General features: G+C 32.0%; 2 non-coding genes across 2 annotated transcripts; both read left to right on the forward strand.

Moving 5' to 3' along the window:
• Positions 1 to 12,755: 12,755 nt before the first annotated feature.
• TRNAD-GUC (transfer RNA aspartic acid (anticodon GUC)) lies at positions 12,756 to 12,827 on the forward strand. Its single transcript has one exon. It is a non-coding gene; the product is annotated as a tRNA-Asp (tRNA).
• A 26-nt stretch (positions 12,828 to 12,853) lies between these two features.
• TRNAG-GCC (transfer RNA glycine (anticodon GCC)) lies at positions 12,854 to 12,924 on the forward strand. The gene has a single exon. It is a non-coding gene; the product is annotated as a tRNA-Gly (tRNA).
• The last annotated feature ends 13,724 nt before the right edge of the window (positions 12,925 to 26,648 follow it).

Here is a 26,648-nt window from a genome sequence, read left to right on the forward strand (position 1 = left end):
AAATAAAACTTCAAGGATATATCTATATGATTTAACTTGCTATTAAACTTCAACTATAAAGCTACTTAACTCTAGGATCATCTATGAAAATAATATAGAATTCAAGAGACCCTCAATTTTATAAACATAATATTATTTTTCAAAATCTAATCCAATTAAGAATATCACTAACTTTGAAAAACTTCCAAAAATTGAATATTAACTTCATTGACATAAACCAATGCTTAGAAATCTCTCTACAAGTTTGTTCTCAAATCTTTTCCTTTGATCTTCCAAAAAATCTAAGAATATTCGTAGGTATGTAAATTTGTGCCTCAGGGCTGATTTCGACCTAAGTTGATAATTGATTCTCCAAGGATCAAAATTTAGTAATTTGAGGTAATTTTTGCTTGAACCTATTCTTAATTTCCATCTAAATATGTCTTTATTTATATTATTTACTTTGATTTGAGGCATTTATGCCTCTATAGAGCAAATAGAAGCTTTTTTCTAAAATATAACATTAAGACTGAACTTTTTATTACCTTTTGATTATTTATCCTTATTTTTCTACCACAACTTCTTACTAGGCTTTTCTAGAATAACATCCATATTTTTATTTTTCACTACACACTTGTATTATTATACAAAAATCAGTGAAGATATTCAAACAAAGACAAATAGAATTAAATATAAAAGACCTTGTTGACGACATAAATTCTCAATATCTATTGCTTATACTATTGATCTTGCTTAAGATTTTATACACCACTTAACAACTAAGTTGGCAATAAGCATACAAAATTTGAAGATCAAACTTACCAAATAGAAGATCAATCCTAAATTCCACTTGAGTATTGGCAAGCCTCCTACTCCAATCTAAATGTAAAACTTCTAGCACCAATATCTCCTCTTTGAACTATTAAATTGCTTCCAAAATTCACCTATATTATTAAAAATCAAGTCTTATTTCTATATAAAAAAAATTACTTCAATCTAATTGACAAATCGCTAAAGATCTTAAAAATACTCAATGACCCTCAAACTCCAATTCTTGAGATGTCAATCCACAAAAACCTTCACACTTTGATCTAACTTTTTGATTGACTTCAAAATTTGCACACACATTTATAATTAGTATACCAACACTTAATCCAAAATTAACCTATATATATACCACAAAATTCAAGAAATCCTTAATTGTATAAAAATAATTTTATTTCTCAAAATCTAAACCAATTAAAAATATTATTAACTTTGAAAATCCTCCAAAATTGAATATTAATTGATTTAAATAAATACAATGCTTAAAATTTTCTTTACAAGTCTGCCCTCATATTCTACTCTTCAATGTACCAAAGAATCCCAAAATTGCTACAAGTAAGTGGTTTTGTCCCTTGAGGTATGATTTCAATCCATGTTGACAACCAATCACCTTCGGTATCAATATTTGCTGGTTTAAAGTAATTTTGATTTAGATCTATTAATAACTCTCTCTTAAATATTTCTATATCAATTGCTTATTTCATTTATTTTGATTTGAGGAAGTTATGCTCTTATATAGAAAATCAAAGTACTTTCTCTAAAAGGCAGTATTAACAATAAACTTTTCATTACCTTCCTATCAATTATCTTTATGTTTCTACTACATCTTCTTACTATACTCTTCTTTAATACCATCCATGTTTTCAATTTTTTCCATATAGTCGTATTAATGCATAACAATGTTTCAAGCAATGAATGCTAAGAGGGACTCGTTCAAAAAAGCCACCAAAAAATGAAAGCTATAACTAAACCTCCCTAAATGAAGTGGCTTTAATTCCTCTCACAAGTTAATTAAATTAAATTTCTTAAGTTGAATGATAGATTACCATGCATTTTTTTTTTTTTTCTTTTTTTTTTTTTGTCCAAAAATCTAATTGATTTGTTTCTAAAATGATTAAATAATATTAAAATTTAAATATCAATAATTAAGACAAGGATAAAAGCTAAAAATTAAGTTGAATATGAAATAACATAAGAATTAAATGTTAAAAGTAAAAAATAAAATTGAAGTTAAAAATTAAGTTGAAAATAAAAAATTAAAATCAACATAAATAGTTAAATTGGAAATCAAATAATATAAAGGTTAAAAGTTGAAAATAAAAAGGTAAATTTAAAATTAAAAGTGAAGAAAAAACTGAATAACATAAGAATAAAAATTGAAGGTAGAAAGGTAATTAAAAGGTATAAATTTAACAAATAATTACTAAGACAAGATAAAAGGTTCAATTAATGTAATACTAATTAAAGATAATAAGATGAGTGAAGAGTTCATTTGGGAAACTCATGCATTATAAAGTATAATTATGAGGTGATTAGGGAAGAAAAGCTTACCTTCATCATGCTGAATTGAGGCAACAATTCCTTACAAATTGAAAATCTGTCAAAATCTTCTTTAGCTTCTATATGTGTGAGTTTTTATTTTTTATTTTTTATTTTTTTTTCTGAACCTTCACTTAGATGAGCTCCTATCCCCCAATTTTTGCAATATTCCAGTATGCGATGGTTGAAGTGTGATTTTTCAAAGTTGGACTCTCAAATCTACCAAGGCAGCTAAAATTTGCATTTAAAAATTCACTAATAATTCATAAAAGCGTCAAAAATTCCAACTTAAATTTTCTTTGGAACTAGACCTTAAGATGCCTCTATTACAACAGTTTTCACAAAAAGATCTCTAACAAGAACTACGCTATGAAATTCTAAGCTAACTCTATTACATTGCCCTTTGTACCATCCAACTGCAAATTCTTTCTTACTCAAAAATTTACTTAAAATTTATTAAAGCTTCAAAATTTCCAATTTAATTTTTTCTAGAAACTAAACTTCAGAGCACAAAAAGCATAGAAAATCACTTGGGAAGCAAGATAGAAATCACCAAGTGATGGTTTTTATTGAAGTTGGCAATTTCATGTAGCCAAGGCAATGCACCCTTCTTCACTTGAAAATTCGCCAATAATTCATTAAAGCTCCAAATAATATATACTTGGTATCTTTGAAAAGTTAGTAACTAGAAGAAGATGGTTACAAAAATTGAAGCAACTAGGAGGTGGAAATCCAAGTGGTTATAAAATGGAGAGAGTTTTGAATGGATTAGAAGCAAGGAAGAGAGAAAGAAATTGGCATAGCTTCGCTCTAAAGAAAAAAATGAGAGAGAGAGAGTGGTTGTTCAATGCTACTTTAATCCAATGGAAGGAAGCTCCTAAGTAGTAACCACATGTCTATCATCCAGATCCAAAATTCCTAATCAAGATCAATTGTAGATGAAGTTCATCTATAATCAATGTAAATTCTAGCTATAAGTAAAGAGTGTTGGAATTGAGAGTTGTCTTAATCCACACTTCACTTTATATGCAACCTTGCTGATGCTAAGTGTTGTGGCTTTTTACTTCTCTTACTTCAATAGGTTATGGTCCCATTTACATTTGCTTGTGAGTTTTGAAGTTGTATGAATTCTTTGTTGTTGTATGGAGTAGATCATGTTGTTCTTGCTGGTGTTAGGATTTAGAATCTCTTAATTTTTAGATTTAGATCTAGATCTAGACCTTGGTTTGCTTTTATTTATTGTTGAGAGTATTTTGAATTTGGAATATATTTTATACCTCAAGGTAATATCATAGAACACTTGTAATATGTTTTCTTGCTAAATTATATCTTTGATGGATTAACTTTGTAGTTTCATGCATTGAAGAAGCTTAAGGTACTTAAAGGACCTTTTATGGTACTTAGAAGTGATTTGTGAGCATAAAAGTAAAATAAGAGTTACAAATCTGGTTTAAGATGTTTATACAATTCATTGGACTTATGAAAAGCCTTAGAAGTGAAGTTAAAAGTGTTTGAAAGTGAAAACACTAGTTTATTCACAAAGAGGGTATTTTGAGATTTTAAAGTAACAATACCTTCTTATTGATTTGGAGAGCTTTAGGACTATTTTTTTTAATCAGTTTAGATACATCTCTCCTTTTGACATGGCTTTAAGTAAGGATGAAGACTTGAAAGCAATTGAAAAATTTAGAGGTAAAAATTTCTACCATTGGAAGGTCAAAATAGAGCTTTTGTTGGCTTTTTTGGATCTATAGGATATTATAAATGAAAGTGAAGAGCCTCCAAGCATGCATGCTGATCCAAAATAGTAGAACGACTACAAACGTTGTGAAAAGAAGGCCTTTGGATTGATTGCATGCAATATTGATGAAGCCAACTTCTCCCACATTATCTCTTGCAAAGAACTAGCAAAAGTATGGAAGACTCTTTGCAACATCTATGAGAGCAAGAACTCATCTAAAATCATCTATACAAGGAGGAAGTTCTTCACATGTAAGATGGAAGATAGTGAAGACCTCATGGCATACATCAACAAGGTGAAGGCACTTGCAAATCAACTTGTAATTATTGACAAGCCCTTAAAGGAGGCAGATGTTATCATGACTCTATTTATGAGCTTACCAAAATCCTACAACTATCTTATTGTCACTTTAGAATTCACAATGGACTATGTAACAACAAGAATTAGCCATGAAGTTACCAAGAAGAAAGAAAAAGAGCCTCAAAGTGAGGATTTAGCACTCTACTCACAACAAGGCAAGGCCAACTATTCAAACCAACAAGGTAATATCAATACTTACTTGATTTGTAGTAAAGTAGAATATTTTGCTCGAGATTGCTACAAAGGCAAAAAGATAAAAAAAGAAGAATGCAAATAGTATATAAGATGAGTTTGGAAGACAAGATTATGCATTTATAACAACAAATAGGACCTCTATGGCTGCCATGTCAAGCTGGATTGTGGACTCAGATTGTTCCAAGTATATAACACCTTATTGTCACGGCTATAATCAAGTAAGCTAATAATTACATATAGAAATAGGTAGAAGTAAATAAAAGTAGATAAAAATAAGTTAATTCTATAATATTTAATATGGAAGCTTTTTAGAAACTTCCTAGACGCTGCTTTGACTTCATAGGTGTCTTTAATTGACTTTTTGGATTAGAAACGTGGTCAACAAGTTGGCCATGTGCCACACATGTTGTTAGCTTGAAGATCTAGCTAACTATGTGGCCCACACGTAGAAAAACTTGCCTTGTAAGTCAAAGCATGTATCTTACAAAGTCAACACATATTGGAGGTCCTATAGAACATCGCCACGTAGTCCCTAGTTAGATAGTATATATAGAGACAAGAGGGAAGGCTTCTTCACTCTTGTCAACTCCTTTCTTGCTTCTTGTCTAGTTTCAAGGGTCTCTAGTTTTCTTGTCTATTGGCAATAGCCAGTCAAGTTTCTCTTTCAATATACATACTTATTTATTTATATTTTGTTACCTTTCTTTGAGTGAGGGTTCACTTATCTGAATTACTTTTTCATCGAGTTCTTGTCCTTGACAAATTGACAAGAGTACACCTACAATATCAGAGCTTTGTCTAATCTTGATTAAGAGTGGATTACCCCTTTTTCTTGATAAGATATAAGCATGTTAGAAGTTGCGGATTACCCTCTTCTAAAGTGATATTGTCATTAGTATTTTCTTTATTCTCAAGTCCTCTCTTCTATTTGTCTTGAGCGATATTAAACATCTTCTCTCTTCTAAGTGTTATTATGGCAAAACTTGTTGAAATGAAGAGTACAATGGCACAAATACAAGAGCAAGTGAGGAAATTAATGCTTGCAATGGATCAATTCAATTTACCACCACAAAGAGCAACAAGATTGGCAAGAAGTGAAGATATAGAAATGGTTAGAGCTGCTTCAACATCTGCACCAAACCATGTCCTTTCTCCTATAGTGGAACACCCTTCAAATGTTAGAGAACCAATAATTGCCCTACCCGAGAAGTTTGATGGCACCAGATCCAAGTTTCAAAGATTTATCAATCAAGTGCAACTTGTGATTGAACTTCAATCCCAAAGCTATGCAACTCCAAGATCACAAGTTAGATTCATTGGTATGCTTCTTTCAGGTTCAGCACTATCGTGATTATCATCTTTTCTTGAATGACGAGATCCAATATTGGATAATCTAGAGGCTTTTTTGACGGAGTTTCGATCCATGTATGAAAAACATGATGCAATTCGTGTTGCAACCAATAAGATCCGTATTTTACGACAAGGCAATCGATCAGTATCGTTATATACTTTATAATTTTGACAACTTGCAACTGATATCAAGTGGAATGATGCTACAATTATTAGCCAATTTCTCTACGGATTACAATATGAGGTAAAAAAATTAATGCTCAACTTACCTGATCCTCAAACATTGAGTCAAGCAATTGACTTTGCTGTGAAGTGCGACAATCGCTTTTTTGAATTCCGATCTGAGAACCGTACAAGTGGGCCTCAACGTTACTATAATTCAATCGCAACACCAACACCTCTTCAACACATACATTCAAAAGTAGAGGTTATGCAAATTGATGCAGTACGTTTCAAACCTCTTACTGAGCAAGAAAAGACTCGTCGTCGTCAAAAAAGATTATGTTTATATTATAGAGAACCAAAGCACACTGTTCAACATTGTCCAAAGAAATGACGCAATCACAAAATGAGGAGTATGGCTGTGAAAGAAGATAATATGTCAGAAAACAAGTTTGTCCAGCTACAATAGGGACCGTGCGGCAAGAACCTTGCACAACATCTAGTAAAGGTCCTATTTTCTCCTCAGAGCCCTCTCCTTGTTTTACATTAAATGTTATTTTAGGACCTAAACATTACAAAGTCTCTGCCTTGTTAGATTCATGAGCCTCAGCGTGTTTTTTAGATGAAGAATTTACTAAAAGATATAGCATATCTTTAGTAAAGAAAACTAAACCTGTTCATGTAGAAGTCATAGATGGTCATCTATTGTCTTCTAGAGATATTACTCACGAAACCCTTCCTACAGAAGTAATAATCAATGGTCATAATAGTTTTGTAGTATTTAATATCATTAGATCTCCGTCTAATCCAGTCATTTTAGGTTTATCGTGGTTAAAAAAATACAACCCTCAAATAGACTAGATTTCTCGAACTCTCACTTTCTCTAAAAATATAACTAACAATGTAGTTAAGCAAGTAGAGAGTCATAAGTCTAGTTCAATTAAATCCGTATTTATAGGTACAAAAGCTTTCTTACATGCTGCTATGAAAGAATTATCATACATTATTTATGCTACATCCGTTCCTACTGGTGAAAAGACTTCAAGTGGCATTCCAAGCCAATATCAAGAATTTCAAGATGTATTTGAGAAAAAGAATGCGGATACACTCCCGGAACATCGTCTCTATGATTGCTCAATTGACCTTCAAGAAGGAGCACAACCGCCATTCGGACCAATCTACAATTTATCACAAAATGAATTCGCTGAATTCAAGGAGTATATTGAAGAAAATCTAGCCAAGAATTTCATACGCCATTCTAAATCTCCGCCAGGAGCTCCAATTCTATTTGTGAAGAAAAAAGATGGATCATTGCGGATGTGTGTTGATTATTGAGGACTCAACAAGATTACCATCAAAAACAGGTATCCACTACCTTTAATATCTGGAGTTCTTGATCAGTTGAATCAAGCTAAGATCTATACAAAAATAGATCTTCGGGGAGCATACAATCTAGTACGCATCAAAGAAGGAGATGAATGGAAGACTGCATTTCGAACTAGGTATGGGCATTTTGAATACAACATCATGCCTTTAAGATTTACAAATGTACCAGTAGCTTTTCAAAATCTAATGAATGATGTTTTTTGAGAGTTTTTGGACGATTTTGTGGTCTATTATCTAGACGACATCTTGATCTATTCTAAGAATCCAGAAGAACATGAACTTCATGTTCGTCATGTATTACAAAAATTAAGAAATGCAGGACTCTATGCCAAGATAGAAAAGTGTGTATTCCACACTACTCAAGTCGATTTCTTTGGTTACATCATTTCAAATGATGGACTTATGATGGATCCTAAGAAAGTTCAAACTATTATAGACTGGAAGATCCCAAAAACGATAAGAGATGTCTAATGTTTTTTGGAATTTGCCAACTACTATCGGATCTTCATCAAAGACTTCTGTCGAGTTGCAGCTCCACTTACACGTTTGACTTGTAAAGACAAACTCCAATGGAATTAAGAAGCAAAAGTTACTTTTGAATCTTTGAAGACATCGTTTGTTTATGCACCAATCTTGTATTGTGTTAATTTTTTCAAAGCATTCTTTACGGAAACAGATGCATCGGACTTTGCTCTAGGTGCAATTTTATCACAAATGGGAACAGATGACAAACTTCATCCAGTAGCCTTTCATTCAAGAAAATTCTCAGCAGCAGAAATCAATTATGAGATCAATGACAAAGAACTTCTTGCAATTGTGGATTCTTTTTAAGAATGGCATCATTATCTAGAAGGCGCTTCTAGTCCAGTCACCGTATATACGGATCACAAGAACCTCAAATATTTTATGTCAGCACGTGTATTAAATCGTCGCCAAGCTCGTTGGAGCATGTCTTTATCAAGATTCGAGTTCATCATCACTTATCGGCCAGGAAAACAACAAGGTTTATCCGATGCCTTATTTAGACGCTCTTATCTTGTACCAAAAGAAGCAGATGCAGCTTTTGAGCAATAAAGAACAGTTCTTTTGGAGCCGGAATAATTTCTTCTTCGAGCAATAAAATCAACATTGACTGTTGATTTAACTTTTCTTAAGCAAGTCTAGTTAAGTATGTCTTCAAACCCTCTTGTTCATGATATCAAGAACAATTCTTCTAAATCTCATGATCCATCTAAATTTGAATTCAAGAACAACCTACTCTATTTCGAAGGACGCCTATATATTCAAGAAGGAGAAGCACATTTACGTGCTCTTCAAGCACGTCACGACTTTCCAGCAGCACGACATTTTGGATAAAATAAGACTTTGGAGCTGATATCTAGGGATTTTTGGTGGCCTCAAATGTGAAAGGCAGTTAAAGATTTTGTACAATCATGTGATGTTTGCTCAAGATCAAAAACTCCTCGTCATCGACCTTTTGGACTTCTTCAGCCATTACCCATTCCAAAACAATCATGGTCTTCTATTTCTATGGACTTCATCATAGATCTTCCAATCTCAGGTTTTTATGACTCTATATTCGTGAAAGTAGATCGTTTTACCAAGATGGCACATTTTGTAACATGTACGAAATCTATCACAAGTGAAAAAATAGCTAAGTCAAATTTTGGAGGACTCTTTTCAAGATTCTTAAAGTGGATATAAAACTATCTTTGGCTTTTCATCCTCAAACTGATGGACAAACGGAGCGTGTTAATCAAGTTTTGGAGCAATATTTAAGATGTACCATTAATTACCAACAAGATGATTGGACAACTTTTTTGCCATTGGCAGAGTTTGCTTACAATAATACGGTACACTCTTCTACAAAACAAACACCTTTCTTTGCTAATTATGGTTATCATCCACGACTTGATACTTTTGACTTTTCAAAAGTTGATAATCCTGCTACGAAAGATTTGGCAGTTCATTTATGAGAGCTACATGCAACGATGAAGGTGCAGTTAAAAGAGGCTCAAGAACAACAAATGGCCAATGCGGATGTCTATCGAAAGGAACAACCATCATTCGTCTTGGGTGATAAAGTATGGCTACTTTGTAGCAATATCAAGACCACTCGTCTTTGTGACAAGTTGGACTATTGAAGGCTGGGACCATTTTCTATTTCTGCACAAATCAATCCAGTTACATATCATTTACATCTACCGGAGTCAATGAAAATCCATCTAGTATTCCACGTGTCTTTTCTTAAACCATACAAGACAGTGGACATACCAAGAAGATGACAAACTCCACCTCCTCCTATAGAAGTGGACAATAATGAAGAGTTTGAAGTAGAAGAAGTCTTAGATTCAAGGCGACGCTGAAATAGATTAGAATATCTTGTCCATTGGCGCGGATATGGTATTAGTGAACGCACATGGGAGCCAATAAAGAATCTTACAAATGCATCAAAGGCGGTGGAGGCTTTTCATCGACGACATCCATCAAAATCAAGATGAAAACCTTCTTTATAAAAGAAACAACATCTAGGCAAGTTAACTTTCTACTTTCAATTCTTGTTCATAGCTTCGTTGTAATAGTGGCGCTCAGGAGATGGAGAACCAACAACCAGTGGATTCAACTCAAGAGCCTTCATTTGCTGACCTACCAGACGAGACGTTATGATTGTCACAACCTTCAAGACGACGCAATCGAGATGAAGATCTTCAAGAACGATATTTTTTTCCTCGAATAGATGGCGAGATACAACGCGTTTGGTATCACAATTTGGGAAGGGACTCCTGATGTTTGGTGATTGTGCTAGAAGTAGGAACAACTCCTGATGGTGTTCCAAATATTCTATTCGAAGGAAGTTACGAAGGCCTCAACAATGATCAAATAACTTGGTGGTCTTCCCGCCCTGGTATGGGACACTACCGATTTTTGAGAGGCCCTATCAATCATCTTCGAAGAGAACAGAGATCAGAGTATGTGGCGAATACAATTCGTCACATCATAGATTTTCTCAACATATGATGACCGCTCCTCATGGAACTCGTCCCTAGAAGGGGGGAGTAATGTCACGGCCATAATCATGTAAGCTAATAATTACATATAGAAATAGGTAGAAGTAAGTAAAAGTAGATAAAAGTAAATTAATTCTATAATATTTAATATGGAAGCTTCCTAGAAACTTCTTAGATGTTGCTTTGACTTCATAGGTGTCTTTAATTGACTTTTTGGATTAGAAACGTGGTCAACAAGTTGGCCATGTGCCACACATGTTGTTAGCTTGAAGATCAAGCTAACTATAAGGCCCACACATAGAAAAACTTGCCTTGTAAGTCAAGGAATGTGTCCTACAAAGTCAACACATATAGGAGGTCCTATAGAACATCGCCACGTAGCCCTTAGTTAGATAGTATATATAGAGACAAGAGGGAAGGCTTCTTCACTCTTGTCAACTCCTTTCTTGCTTCTAGTCTAGTTTCAAGAGTCTCTAGTTTTCTTGTCTTTTGGCATTAGCCATTCCAGTTTCTCTTTCAATATACATACTTATTTATTTATATTTTGTTATCTTTCTTTGAGTGAGGGTTCACTTGTCTGAATTACTTTTTCATCCAGTTCTTGTCCTTGACACTTATAAGTATTCATTTGACACTTAAGAGGCTATTTCAGCATCAAATGCAATTTTGGAGGATACTAATATATGTAAAGCCATTGGAATTGGTTCTATTATGGTGGACATAGTTGGCCAAAAAAATATATGGCCTTTATAAAATGATGTTGTACAAAAGTCCAATTCTACAATCTTATTTAGTATTAGAGAAATTGATTCTCTAAAATTTAATGTTGAACTAGAATTCTTTTTTTGGTTTTTTGAATCCATCTCAATTTAATAACAGTTTAGTGCAATATATAGAAGATTCCTCTAATACAAGCTAAATCCTTTAATACAATGTTTAGTTTTGTTTTGTGTTGTAGATAATAAATGAAAACACCATCAATCAAAAAATAACTAGAATATTTAAATTAATATCATAATCATACTTACAAAGGGTTCCAAAATAAAGAAAAAAAAAAGAATCCTATGTATAAAAATATAAAATATGAATGCTAATTGTATTCTAAAGTTTTATAAATTAAAATAGAAATTTTACTTTTAAAAGCATGTCAACTAAAATTTTAGAAAATTATTTAAAAATAGAATTTATAAAACTTCTCAAATTTTGTAAAACTTATGATACAAAAATTTATAGTTTAATACCATTTTGCAATCCATGTATATCAAATGTATTTATTCTATGCATAGGTACAAAAAATGTAATAAAAATTATTTTATGAAAAATAAAAGCATTATTTTTGTATTTAAAATTACACATCTTAAAGTTTTTAGTTTAATTGATAGAAAATATATTGCAAATAAAATAGATCATACACCAAATAATGGTTGTATTATTACATATATTTGTAGAAGTCACAAGACGCCATTGTAATTTTTGTTTCTAAACTTTGATATTGTAAAATTCAAGTTGACCTTCTTAAAGCAATTGTAATTACTTAAATATTGTTTTGGATAAATTTGTAACATGTACATTATAAAATTTTATAATTTAGTTCTATAATAAAGAAAAAAGACTACACCTATAATATAGAATTATTCTTCTATATTATTTAATCCAATATTAAAAAAAAATGATGAATACCATGTCATGAAAATAAAAAACCGAAAATAATAATTTAAAAAAAAATGTATTTTATTAGTAGTGGTAAGGGTTTAAAGAATTCAAAAACAATCCTTGATGTTGAAAAATATCAATAAAAAAAATTTAAAAAAAATAAGTAAATTGCATAATAAAATTTGGTAGATAAAAGGGGGGTGAGGAGTAGGATGCATGAAACGAAGATGGTGGAGGAGCCCGGCATGGAGTGGGAGATGGCCCGCACAAACGAAGGAACGAAGGAACGAAGGAACGAACGAGGGAACGAATGAACGAAGAAAGGGGCCGTGGCCTGGAGGTAAGGTGAGGTGAGGAGAGGCCGCGTGGTGCGGCGTGGTGGTGAGGTAGCTGCACGGCAGTCGAGGAGGATACTTACTTACTACCTGGGGGTGGGGTCGGTGCGGGAAGAAGAAGAAGAAGAAGAAGAAGAAGACCGCATTGTGGTATGTGTGGTGTGAAAACGGCTTCGCTCATCCGGGTCCCAGGAGGGGCCGTGAGTCGTCCGCTGATCGGCAGTCGTTGTAGTATAGTGGTAAGTATTCCCGCCTGTCACGCGGGTGACCCGGGTTCGATCCCCGGCAGCGGCGCGGCGGCGACCGCAGCTAACAGGCTAGCACCGGTGGTCTAGTGGTAGAATAGTACCCTGCCACGGTACAGACCCGGGTTCGATTCCCGGCCGGTGCACTGCTTTTGTTCATCCACGCCCTTCTTTTCCATCTCCTTTTTCCTTCTCCTTTTTCCTTCTCCATCTCCTTCTTTCTCCTCGCCCACCCACCTCCACGGCGCGCACGCATCAAGTTCTCGTCACCCCGCTTTTCCACCACACCACTTTCTCTCGCCTCACCCCATTCCTTCGTCTTCTCACCCAAGCTCCAATCATATCTCCAATAATATCCCTTCACTCTTCCACACATCCACCTCACATTACAAACATCTTCCACCCCCCTCATTTTCATCATCTTGGTTCTAAAACAAATCCAAGAACAACGTAAAAAAATATACTTGTTTGACCAAACTTGCAAGCAACAATAAGAACAACATGAATCAAACATCATAACAATGTTGAAATTGCTCCTAAAATATATACGTTTTTTCTCCATAATAATTGTAGCAATTAAAGTAGATCAAATAATATTTAAATTTCCATGTCCAAAGTTTAATGGTTTAATCATATTATTCATCAACAATTGTTGAAAGAATTGATGTTGATGTCGTAGTATTAGATTTGTTGAATTTGTATTCTTGACGTAATATAAAATTTTATTAAATTCTTGCAAATATAATTTTCTATTGCTTTTCCATAAATCTTTTTAATAATAATGTGGCAACCAATAGTATAAAATTAAATACTCCTATAAATAGAAATATTTTACTTATTTGCAAAATTAGAGAGGGAAATACCTTTAACAATTGGCAATCCATTTTATTAGTTGAGACATCATTACATTCATGACAAGATACTTTAAAACAAAATTAAAAATTAAAAATTAAAATAAAAATAAAAAATCAATATCAAAGAAGGTTTCATCCATTAAAATACAAGATACATGATAAATTTGTGACTTCAAAAAGTATAAATTAGATTATTTCTATTAGCTATTTTTTTAAAAAATAAATAAATCAAATACATATATTAAAATAATATATAAAATTAGGCTTGTATAACCAATTTATTAGGATAACCAAAATTATTCTTTATAAGTATAGAAGAATAAGAAACAAAGCAAAGGTTCATAGACATATTTAATTATCTAGATAAGAATAGTTAGGTATCAAGGACATGAATCTCAAAGAAAGAAATCCTCAATACACTCTTGCGACATTGAAAAGAACTAAAAAGCCACTCAAAGATGATATATTATTGAACTAGAATGACAATTGTCAAAAACAAGGACATTAGAAAGTCTTGAAACAAGACTAAGGACTAGAAAGATGTTGACAAGAGTGATGAAGGCTTCACTCTTACCTCCATATATACTCTTAACTAGGAGCTACATAGCGATGTCCTGTAAGACCTCCAAAACATGTTAACTTTGCAAGACACGTATCTTAACTTGTAAGGCAGGTTTTTTATATGTGCGCTACATAATTAGTTTGCTCCGCAAGCTATTAACATGTGGTTAACTTATTGACCAAGTTTTTAGCCTATCAATCAACTACAAAATACATATTAAATCAAAGCAACATCTATAAAGCTTTTAAGAAGCTTCTTTAGAAGGTATTATGAAATTAATCCATTTTTATCTACTTTTACCTACTTCTCTCAATCATATAAGTATTTATTAGAATACATATGTATATCCGTGACATTACTCGCATTGTAGGAACAAGTTCTATGAAAAGCGATCTTCATATGTTGAAAAAATCCAAGATGCGGTGAATTATATTTGCTCCATACTCTGATCTTTGTTCTCTTTGAAGATGGTTGATAGGTCTTTTCAACCATCCATAGTATCCTATACTATGATGAGAAGACCACCCTCTTATTTGGTTGTTACTGAGGCCTTTGTAACTTCCTTCAAATACAACATTTGGAACACTGTCAAGAGTTGTTCCTACCTCTAATAAAATCACCAAACATCAAGAGTCTCTTTCAAGGTTGTGATACCAAATACGTTATATCTCACCATCTATTTGAGGAAGGATATATCATTCTTGAAGATCTTCATTTCAATTTTGTCGTCTAGAAGATTGTGACAATTGCAATGTCTTGTTTGATAAGTCCGCAAATAAAAGCTCTTGAGTTGAATCTATTGGCTATTGGTTTTCCGTTTCTTTAGTATCACAAATACATAGAAGCTACAAAGAGGGATAGAAGGTAGAGTATTATCTTTCTTTGATCTTGTCTCTTTTATAGCAAAGATTTGCTATTCTTTAACTTGGTTTTGATTGATGGAACAATCATAAGGACAATGCTCTGGAAGAATATCTACATTATTTTTTAAAGAAATATCTTAGAAATGTTGATATTGGCTAGGGATATTACTTCATGTCTTCTCACTATCAAAAATAGGCATGGTATATAAAACAAAAGAAATTCCTTTTTTTTGCAACATGTGTAAAAGCTCTGGCACCTATTAATAAAGATTTGGTTCTATTAAACTTATGTATTTTTACTTAACTAATGGAATTTTAGATTAAACTATCAAAAAAATTAAGGTTACAAAAAGTCTAATCTATTTGAGGATTATATTATTCTAACCAAGATAATCCTAAAATAATCAAATTAAACAAAGCTCTTATTATATTAAATATTACTATGCTATTATGATCTTTAATTGATACATCTAATGAAAGAGTGTCATATGTAACATCTCCAAAAAATAGCAAACAATCATCTATCACTTTCTACATGTATAAGATTAGTTCTTTTAACTAATGATATTTCTTATTTTTTGATAAAATCTTTGTTTATAAAATAGGCTAATGCTCTTGAATCTAATAAAGCTAAGAATTTGTGATTTTTCGGTCCTAAATAAATTTCTATTACAAAATAAGGTGAGAGATCTTATGAGAGAATAGGACCTTTAGTAGGAGTTATACAAGATTCCAGTTGAACAATCTCTATTGTAGTTGAAAAAACTTGTTTTTTGATATATTGTCTTCTTTGGTAACCATGCTTCTCATTTTGTGGTTGCATTGTTTCTTTGGAAAATATTGAGTAGTATATTGAGCTTCTCCATAATATAAGCATTAATCCTTTTCTCATTGTCAAATATTTTTCTACTTTGTGAGGGATTTAAAGTGTACTATATCAATTTGCATTGGTTTTGGCCTCAATGAATGAATTTTCGAAAACCTAGGAGCTATTGTTATTATTTGATTTTTTTCTCTTCAGCTAAGTCTTTGTTCTTGATATCTTTCAAATAATTGATTGTCACATGCAATAGCTTGAGCAATTAATTTTTTCAAAGATTCTGCCTTTGGCATTGTCAGTGATAAATGTTTGACATTATTCTTCAATCCATATCAATGTTGATTGATAAGAGCTTTGTCATTCTTATCCACGTCACAAGTTTGGCTTTGGAATTCAATAGCATATATAGTTGTTGACCATGATACTTATCGTAAAGATAAGAGCTTGGTCTCTGCTATTCTTTTTCAATCACTTTTTTAAAATATATTTGTCAATACTTTTAAGAATGAATTCAAATCATAAAAGAGTCGCAAATCCTTTTCTATTAAATGTACAAATCAAGAAAGAGTACTTCTTAATAAAAGTGTGCCTATGAATCTAACTTGAGTAATTCCATCAAAATATTAGAAGAAATGCAATCTTAGATAGAGCTTGATTTGTTCCAAAGAACTTGGAAATTTTGATCTTGTTCCATTAAACTTCTCAATCATACTAATTCTTCTCTCCGTTGTTGTGTTGCAACACGATTATATGGTAAAAATATAAATAGAAAAGATTTATTAGTGTTTATTCATCTTGGATGTTAGAAATAGTGGCCAATTCCAATGCCAATATTCAAGGGTCAGTTAATGTCACCCTATTGCTGCTGTATCATCGAACGAGATAACAGAGTATGCTCCACTATTATCATCGAACTAAGTACCTCTGTACCAACGGGACGACCAGAATCATTTTTTAATCTTACATGAAATAAGCCTAGTAAGTATATAGTGGTAGAGACACCCAATATGCTTGATGGAGGTGCAAGAAGATCACATCGTTGTTTTTGGTATAGACAGAATGGTGATTATGCTACTGAATGTCCCAATCCTAGAGCCATTGACAATTATGCGCCAGTGTGTGGGAATAGCAAGCAGTCGGGGCATACTTATCAACAATATAATATTCCGTTTAATTTTTATAATTGAGATGAGCAGATCCATAGTTTGAGAAAAATTGAGGGAATAAATCGAGGTCCTCAAGATTCTTCGGTAATTTGGATAGAATGAGTCCGAGCCATTCTTACTAAGAGTCGACAAAATTCAATATTCGGGTGAGTCTAATGTGATAGACTAATTTGATCCAATTATGAGGACATCCAATCTAGGTCTTATTATGGGCCTCTTGTCGAGTATGAGACCGAACTTGGTTGGACAATCCAATGAAGTCTTGAATACAGAGGCTTCAGTTCCATTTCAAGTTGTTCCGTTCTCTATATTGTTTTGCAGAAACGTCTTTTCTATATAACGATCCTCTTAGAAGCAAGATTTTCATGAAAGTAGGTCTGTTGTTGCAATTAAGAGTCGAAGGCGGAAGAATAGGGGACCTCACGGAGTAAAACGAAAAGAAAAGAAAAAGAAGAAGGCATTCTGAGATCAAGATTTTGTGGTCGGAGAGCTAGCTTCAAGTTCCTTCGAAAGGTATAGAATTGGATGTCATAGGGTTTGGGAGGACTTTTGCAATCATTGCTGAAAGTCAGTATTTGTACTAGTGATTGGATTTTCTTTTGCAATAAAGTTAAGGCTAATACTCTTGAGTATTTTGTGAAATTAGAAAATCTTTTGCAGTTGAAATTTAGAAGTGTCTTGAGGATTGAGTATGTTGAATGCATGCAAAAGTTTGTGTTAATCTGACAGAACAGATAGAAGATATTTGACTATTAGTGTAAAGAGGTATCAAAAGTTAGCAGATTGTAGTTGTTTAGGGTTTTGTAATATCTGGAGATCTACCAGTTGGAATTAGGTGACTTTTGGCGTGATAAGTGGAGACTTCTAGGCAGCAATCAAGATAAATCAGTGTAGATTTACGGCATTTTCTTGCAACCTGTAAGTTAGATTAGATTAAAACTTCTTGAGCATTTAGAAGGCTTACAAAGACACTAGTGGTAGAAGTTTACAACAATCAGATGGTCAGATTGAGAATTACAACTTGCCAAAGCTCGCTGTCTAGGATTAAATTTAAAAGTAAAATAGAATAAAATTAAAATTAAAATTAAAAAATTAAAAAAATAAAATAAAATAAAATAAAATAATAAAGATTAATAAATAACAAAAGACTTTGTAATTATAATATCTTGAAGTTATTAAAAATAGTACTTTCAAATACTTTACATTGAGATTAAGCTTTTATATTGAAATCCGAAATAGTTTGTATTTAAATGGTTGAAATCCACTAGCCTATCTAGATACTTGTAAAACATTGTTTTATCTTCCATAGCCAGACGCCCGATGCATTTTCAAGTAAGATAGCACGTAACACGACACCATTATAGTTGTAGAAGCATAATTCTTTGGATTTTGATTTGAGATCAATCAATCTACTTCTTTCAATTACATAACTTCTTGCCTCAGACTTTGAACTTCTTCCATAGGCATAAGAATAGTACCTTCATGATTTATATTGAAAATATGTGAAATTTCTACTCTTAAAGTATTGAGAAGCTCATGAAGATCTATAATAGTTGCAAATCTATTCTCACTTCTGTTGAGAGTAGCATCCATAATCTTTTCTTCCATAGACAATTCAAACAAATTCAAAAAGTTAAATGAGAGGAAGGTAATCCTCAACCTCTAATATCAAATAAAAATTTCCACAAAGAGAGATAATCTACTCTCTTTAAGAAAAAGATGAGTATTAAAAAATAAAATTATTTGTTTAAAAGTGATAAGTCTACAACTTTCAAAATACAACAATAGAAGTAGGATAATCTACTCACTTCTAAAATAAGATAGAAATAGTAAGTTAGCACTCTTATCAAATCATCAAGGACATTAATTACAAAGAAAGAAATCCTCAATATACTCTTATGACATTGAAAGAATTAAAAAGTCACTCAAAGATAATATATTATTAAACTAGAATGACAATAGTTAAACATAGAGAAACTAGAAAGTCTTAAAATAAGACTAAAGACTAGAAAGGTATTAACAAGAGTAAAGAAGGCTTCACTCTTGCCTCCATATATATTCTTAACTAGGAGCTATGTGTCGATGTCTTGGGGGACCTCCAAAACATATTGATTTTGTAAGACACTTGTGAGTGTAAATTTTCACTCCTCAACCCAAGTTACAAAATGGCCTCAATTAAGAGTTGCTGGTAATTGATGGTATAAAGTGAAGTAGGCAATTATAAAGAAAAAAAGAAGAACAACTACAAAGCAATTGAAACAAATGACATGAAGCAATTACAACACCTAAAATTAAATCATAATTTGTTCACTTTATTTTTACCTAATAAAAATATAAATTGAACAATAAATAATATCTTTTTAGATAGGTAATTTTATTATCTTTCCAATGATATAAGAAACATATTAATCCGAATTATTATAAGTAAGTTATGAGGTTTTGAAGATATATAGTAAATAATTGAAAAGTGAAGTAAAAATATTTATCTCAAAGGTAACTTGCTTATAGATCAAGGATTCGAGCCTCACCAAGGCTCACATGTAGTATATAAAGGTGTCTGAGAGAGGCTACGAAGCCTTAGTCTTATCCTCTTAACTACCCTGAAGGTGCTATAATCCACATGGGACTTGTGCACTCTTCTTTCTATAAGGACTATACTAGCTGCTAGTCCTCCTATTTTCTATTGGGAGGACCAAAATTTTTACAACTTTGACCTCACCATGGTATTTAAAAAAATCCAATTAGCCTCGAAACCTTGTGTGGCCTTCAATTCTTGCTCCATTTCTTCATAAAGCTTCCAAAGTGGTAAAACTCATTTTTACCAAGATCTTCAAAATTGCTCTAATATTCCTAAAAAATTCTAAATAAATTCTAAAAAGTTCTATAATATTTTTATAATGCTGATATCCATTTAAGGTTACATTTTTCTACCTTAGAAATTTTTGATAATAATATAAAACAATTTAAATCTACTATCAATCCTATTATTTTATATCAATAACTAAAATGACATGATGTTCTTTCTCATGCTTCTTCTAACTACTAACATTTATATTTTTTATAAGTAATATATATAGATAGAAGACCAATTTAAATATAGATTTTAATAAATTATCCTTATTATTCAATAATAAATAAAAGTACTAAATCAACAAAGATAATTGCCTCTAAGACTTACTAAGACTCCATTTCCACCACTAAAAATTTTATTTTCTATTTTTTTAAGGATTTTTATATTACTTACTATATCATGTTATTTAAAGCATTATAAATACATATTTTTATCCTAAAATAATAAATGAGTCAATTTGATGACTCATAATACGTATCTTAACTTGCAAGACAAGTTTTCTATATGTGCATCATATAGTTAGCTTGCTTGTGCAAGTGTCATGGACATATATATATAAATCAATAACTACCTATACAATTAGATAAAAGTAAGTAAAAATAAATTAATTCCATAATATTTTCTATAGAAGCTTCTTTTAAACTTTATAGACATTGCTTTGACTCTATAGGTGTCTATAATTGATTTTTTAGGTAAGAAAGGTGATCAAAAAATTAGCCATGAGCCACACATTTTGATAGCTTGAAAAACAATCTTATTATATGGCACACAGATAGAAAACTTACCTTGTAAGTTAAGGCATGTGTCTTGCAAAGTCAACACATATTAGAGGTCTTATAGGATGTTGTCACATAGCTCCTAATTAGATAATATATATAGAGGCAAGAATAAAGCCCTCTTCATTCTTGTCAACTTCTTTCTTGCTTTTAGTCTAGTTTCAAGAGTCTTTAGTTTCTTTGTTTTTTAAAAATAGCCATTCTAGTTTTTATTTAATATTCATACTTCTTTCTTTTCATTTTGTTATACTTATTTATTTACTTTTATCAAGTTCTTGTCCCTCATTCATTAATAAGAATATACTTACAATGTCAAATCCTTGTCTTTTCTTGATTAAGAGTGGATTATCTCTTTTCTTTGACAAGTCATAAGCATATTAGAAGTTATAGATTACCTTCTTTTAAACTGCTATTGTTTTTAGTATCTTCTTTGATGTTCAATTCTCTCTTTTATATTACTTGAAAATACTTAGATATTTTTTTTAAAGTATTATCTTGTTAGAGCTTATTAAAATGAAGAATATAATGGTACAAATGCAAGAGCAATTGAGGGGGTAGTACTTGTAATGCATCAATTTAATTTACCACCACAAGAAGACACAAGAATAATAAGAAGTAAAGATATAGATATGATTGGAGCTACTTCAATATTTTTACCAAATCATGTCCCTTTTCCTACAGTGGAACATCCTTTCTATACTAGAGAACCAAGTATTGCCTTGCTTGAGAAGTTTGATGGTACAAGATCAAAGTTTTGAAGATTTATCAATCAAATACAACTTGTGAATGAACTTCAACTCCAAAGCTATCCAACTCTAGGATCACAAGTTAGATTTATTGATACACTTCTTTCAGGTTCAGTATTATTATGGTTTTTATCTTTTCTTCAATGACGAGATCCAATACTTGATAATTTAGAGGCTCTCTTGACAAAGTTTTGATCCATTTATAAAGAACATGATGCAACTTGTGTTGCAACCAATAAGATATGTATTTTGCGACAAGACTATCAGTTTGTAATATTATATGCTACACAATTTTGACAACTTGCAACTGATATCAAGTAGGATGATGCTGCACTTATTAGCTAATTTTTTTATAGATTAAAATATGAGGTAAAGAAATTGATGCTTAACTTATCTGATCCTCAAACATTAAGTCAAGTGATTAACTTTGTTGTGAAGAGTGATAATTGACTTTTTAAATTTTGATTTGAAAGTCAAACAAGTGGGCTTCAATGTTTCTTTAATTAAATAGCAACACCAATGCCTCTTCAACATATACTTTTGGAAGTAGATAATATGTAAATTAATGTGGTACATTTCAAACTTCTTATTGAGCAAGAAAAGACTCATTCCTCTCAAAGACAAGTATATAATAAAGACAAATAAACAAGTGAGACTTTTTTCAAAGAAAGATGATAAAATAGAAATAACTTGATATGTATATTAAAAAATAAACTCGACTGGCTATTGCCAAAAGTCAAGAAAATTAAAGATCCTTGAAACTAGATTGGAAGCAAAAAAAGAGTTGACAAGAAAGAAGAAGGCTTCACTCTTGTCTCTATATATACTATCTTACTAGGGGCTACATGGCAACGTTCTATAGGACCTCTAATTTGTGTTGACTTTGTAGGACACATGCCTTAACTTACAAGGCAAGTTTTTCTATGTGTGAGCCACATAGTTAGCTTGATCTTCAAACTAACAACATGTGTCGTACATGGCCAACTTGTTGACCATGTTTCTAATCCCAAAAAGTCAATTAAAGATATCCATAAAGTCAAAGTAGCATCTATGAAGATTTTAGGAAACATCTATATTAAATACTATAGAATTAACTTATTTTTATCTATTTTTACTTATTTTTACCTATTTATACATATAATTACTGATTTACATACATATATCTATGATATAATCTCCCTTTCTAGGAACAAGTTCCACGAAGAGCGATCATCAGATGCTGAAGAAATCTATGATGCGAAAAATTATATTCGCTATATACTCTGTTCTTTGTTCTCTTCAAAAATCATTGATAGAGCCTCTCAACAGTCGGTAGTGTTTTATACTAAGGCGGAAAGACCACCTACTTATTTGATCATTGTTGAGGCCTTCATAACTTTCTTTGAATAAAATATTTGGAACACCATTAGGAGTTGTTCCTTCTTCTAGTATTATTACTAAACATCGGGAGTCTCTTCAAAGGTCGTCATATCAAACGCATTGTATCTCGCCATCTATTTGAGGAAGAACATGTCATTTTTAAAGATCTTTATCTCAATTGCATCGTCTTGAAGGTTGTGACAATCATAATGTCTCATCTGACAAATCAGTAAACGAAGGCTATTGAGTCAAATCTACTAGTTATTGGTTTTCCATCTCCTCAGCGTCACAACTACAAAGAAGCTACAAACAAGGATTGAAAGTAGAATGTTATCTTGCTTAGATTTTATTTCTTTTATAATTAAGGTTTTCATCTTGATTTTAATGGATGTCGTCGATAAAAAGCCTCCACCTCCTTTATTGCATTTACAAGATTCTTTATTGGCTCCCATGTGCACTCACTAATATAATTTCTACACCAATGGACAAGATATTTCAATTTATTCCAGCGTCGCCTTGAATCTAAGACTTCTTCCACTTCAAACTCTTTACTATTGTCTACTTCTATAGGAGGAGGTGGAGCTTGTCTTCTTCTTGGTATGTCCACATTCTTCTATGGTTGAAGAAGAGACACGTGGAATACTGGATGAATTGTCATTGACTCTGATAGGTGTAAACGATATGCAACATGTTTGATTTGTATAGAAATAGAAAATGGTCCAAGCCTTCAATAGTCCAACTTGTTACAAGGACGAGTGGTCTTGATATTACGACGAAGTAACTATACCTTATAACCCATGTAGGATGGTGGTTGTTCCTTTCAATAGACATCCACATTGATCTTTTGTTGTTCTTTAGCTTCTTTTAACTACGCCTTTATCTTTGCATATAGCTCTGACAAATGAGTTCTGAAATCTTTAGAACTAAGATTATCAACTTTTGAAAAGTCAAAAGTATCAAGTCATGGATAATAATCATAATTGGCAAAGAAAAGTGTTTGTTTTGTAAAAGAATGTACAGTGTTATTGTAAGCAAACCCTGCCAATGGCAAAAGAGTTGTCCAATCATCTTGTTGATAGTTAATGGTACATCTTAAATACTGCTCCAAAACTTAACTAACATGCTACGTTTATCCATCAATTTGAGGATGGAATGTTGAAGATAGTTTTAAATCTACTTTTAGAATCTTGGAAAGAGTTTGCCAAAATCTTGATATAAATTGAGTTCTCTTATCTGATATAATATCCTTGGATAATCCATGATAGCGATAGATATTGTTAAGAAAGAGCTTTGCTATTTCTTTACTTGTGATAGATTTTATTTATGATACAAAATATGCTATCTTGATAAAACGATCTACTATCACGAAAATAGAGTCATAAGAACTTGAGATTCAAAGATCCATGATGAAATCCATAGAAATAGAAGAACATGGTTGTTCTAGAATGGATAATGGTTAAAAAAGTCCGTAAGGTCGATGACGAGGAGTTTTTCATCTTGAGCAAACATCACAAGATTGTACAAAATCTTTGACTGCTTCCCACATTTGGAGCCACCAAAAGTCTTTAGATATTAGTTCCAAAGTTTTATTGAACCTAAAATATCTTGTTGTTGAAAAATCATGACAAGCTTGAAGAACACGTAATCGAGCTTCATCTTCTAGAATATATAGGCGTCCCTCAAAATATAGTAGATTCTTCTTGAATTCAAACTTAGAAGTATCATGAGACTTTGAAGGATTTTTCTTAATATCACGAATAAGAGGATCAGAAGACATACTTGATTGAACTTGCTTAATGAAAGTTGAATCAACAGTTAGTGTTGATTTCATTGCTCAAAGATGAAGATGCTCTAGCCTCAAGAGAATTATCTGTTGTTGATCAAAAGAAACATCTCCTTCCTTTGTTGCAAGATAAGATCGTCTAGAGAGTGTATCTGACAAACCTTGATGTTTTTTTGGTCGATAAGTGATCTTGAATTTGATTCTTGACAAAGACATACTCCAACGGGCTTGGCGATGATTCAAAATACGTACTAACATAAAATATTCAAGGTTCTTGTGATCTGTATACACTATAACTGGGCTAGAAGTACCTTCTAGATAATAGTGCCATTCTTGAAATGAATCCACAATTGGAAGAAGTTGTTTGTCGTGGATCTCGTATTTGATCTCGGTAGCTGAAAAGTTTTTGGAATGAAAAGCTATTGGGTGAAATTTAATATTAGTTCCCATTTTTGATAATATATCACCTTAAGCAAAGTTTGATGCATCTTTTTTCATAAAAAATAGCTTAGAAAAATTGACGCAATACAAGATTGGTGCAGAAACAAAGGTTGTCTTCAAAGCTTCAAATGCTACTTTCACTTCTTGATTCCTTTGAAGTTTGTCTTTGCAAGTCAAATGTGTAAGTGGAGCTACAACTTGAGAGAAGTCTTTGATGAAGATCCGATAGTAGTTGGTAAATTTCAAAAAGCATTGGACATCTCTTACCATTTTTGGAATCTTCCAATCTATAATAGTTTGAAGTTTCTTAGGATCCATCATAAGTCCATCATTTGAAATGATGTATTCTAAGAAGTCAAATTGAATAGTGTGAAATACACACTTTTCTATCTTGGCATAGAGTCTTGTATCTCTTAGTTTTAGTAATACATGACAAACATGAAGTTCATGTTCTTCTATGTTCTTAGAATAAATTAAGATATTGTCTAGGTAACAGATAATAAAATCATCTAAAAACTCCCAAAAGACATCATTCATTAGATGTTGGAATGCTGCTGGTGCATTTGTAAGTCTAAAAGGCACGACGTTGTATTCAAAATGTCCATACCTTATTCGAATCACCATCTTCCATTCATCTCTTATTTTGATGTGTACCAAATTGTATGCTCCCTGTAGATCTATTTTTGTATAGATCTTAGCTTGATTCAACTGATCAAAAAGTCCTGATATAAAAAGTGGCGGATGCCTATTTTTGATAGTGATTTTGTTGAGTCCTCAACAATCAACACACATCCACAATGATCCATTTTTTTTCTTTACAAATAAAATTGGAGCTCTTACTAGAGATTTGGAATGGTGTATGAAGTTCTTGGCCAAATTCTCTTCAATATACTTCCTAAATTCAGCCAATTCATTTTGAATTAAATTATAGATTGGTCCAAATGGCAGTTGTGCTCCTTCTTGAAGGTCAATTGAACAATCATAGGAACGATAGTGCGGAAGAGAATCCGCATTCTTCTTCTCAAATACATCTTGAAAATCTTGATTTTGGCTTGAAATGCCACTTGAAGTCTTTCCACCAGTAGAAAGAAATGTGGCATAAATGACACAAGGTGATCCTTCTTTTGTAACATGCAAGAAAGCTCTTACATCTATAAATATAGGTTTAATTATACTAGACTTATGACTTTCTACTTGATTAACTATGCTCTTAATTATACTTTCAAAAAAGTCAAGACTATGAGAAGTCCAATCTATTTTAGTATTATATTATTTTAGCCATGATAAACCTAAAATGACTAAATTACAAGGAGATCTAATGATATTAAATATTACAAAACTACTATGACCATTAGTTGTTATTTCTATAAGAAGGATTTTATGAGTAACATCTCCTGAAGACAACGGACAACCATCTATGACTTCTACATGAATAGGTTTAGTTTTCTTTATTAAAAAAATGCTATGTCTTTTAGCAAATTTTTCATCTAAGAAATATGCTGAGGCTCTTGAATCTAGTAAGGCAGAGGCTTTGAGATGTTTAGGTCCTAGAATAACATTTATCGGAAAACATAAAGAGGATTCTCAGGAGAGAATAGGACCTTCACTAGGTGTATTACAAGGTTTCAGCCACATAGTCCTGATTGTAG

Source organism: Physcomitrium patens, chromosome 21, assembly GCF_059467195.1.
Source record: "Physcomitrium patens ecotype Gransden chromosome 21, ASM5946719v1, whole genome shotgun sequence".
In the NCBI taxonomy this organism is placed as follows: domain Eukaryota; kingdom Viridiplantae; phylum Streptophyta; class Bryopsida; order Funariales; family Funariaceae; genus Physcomitrium; species Physcomitrium patens.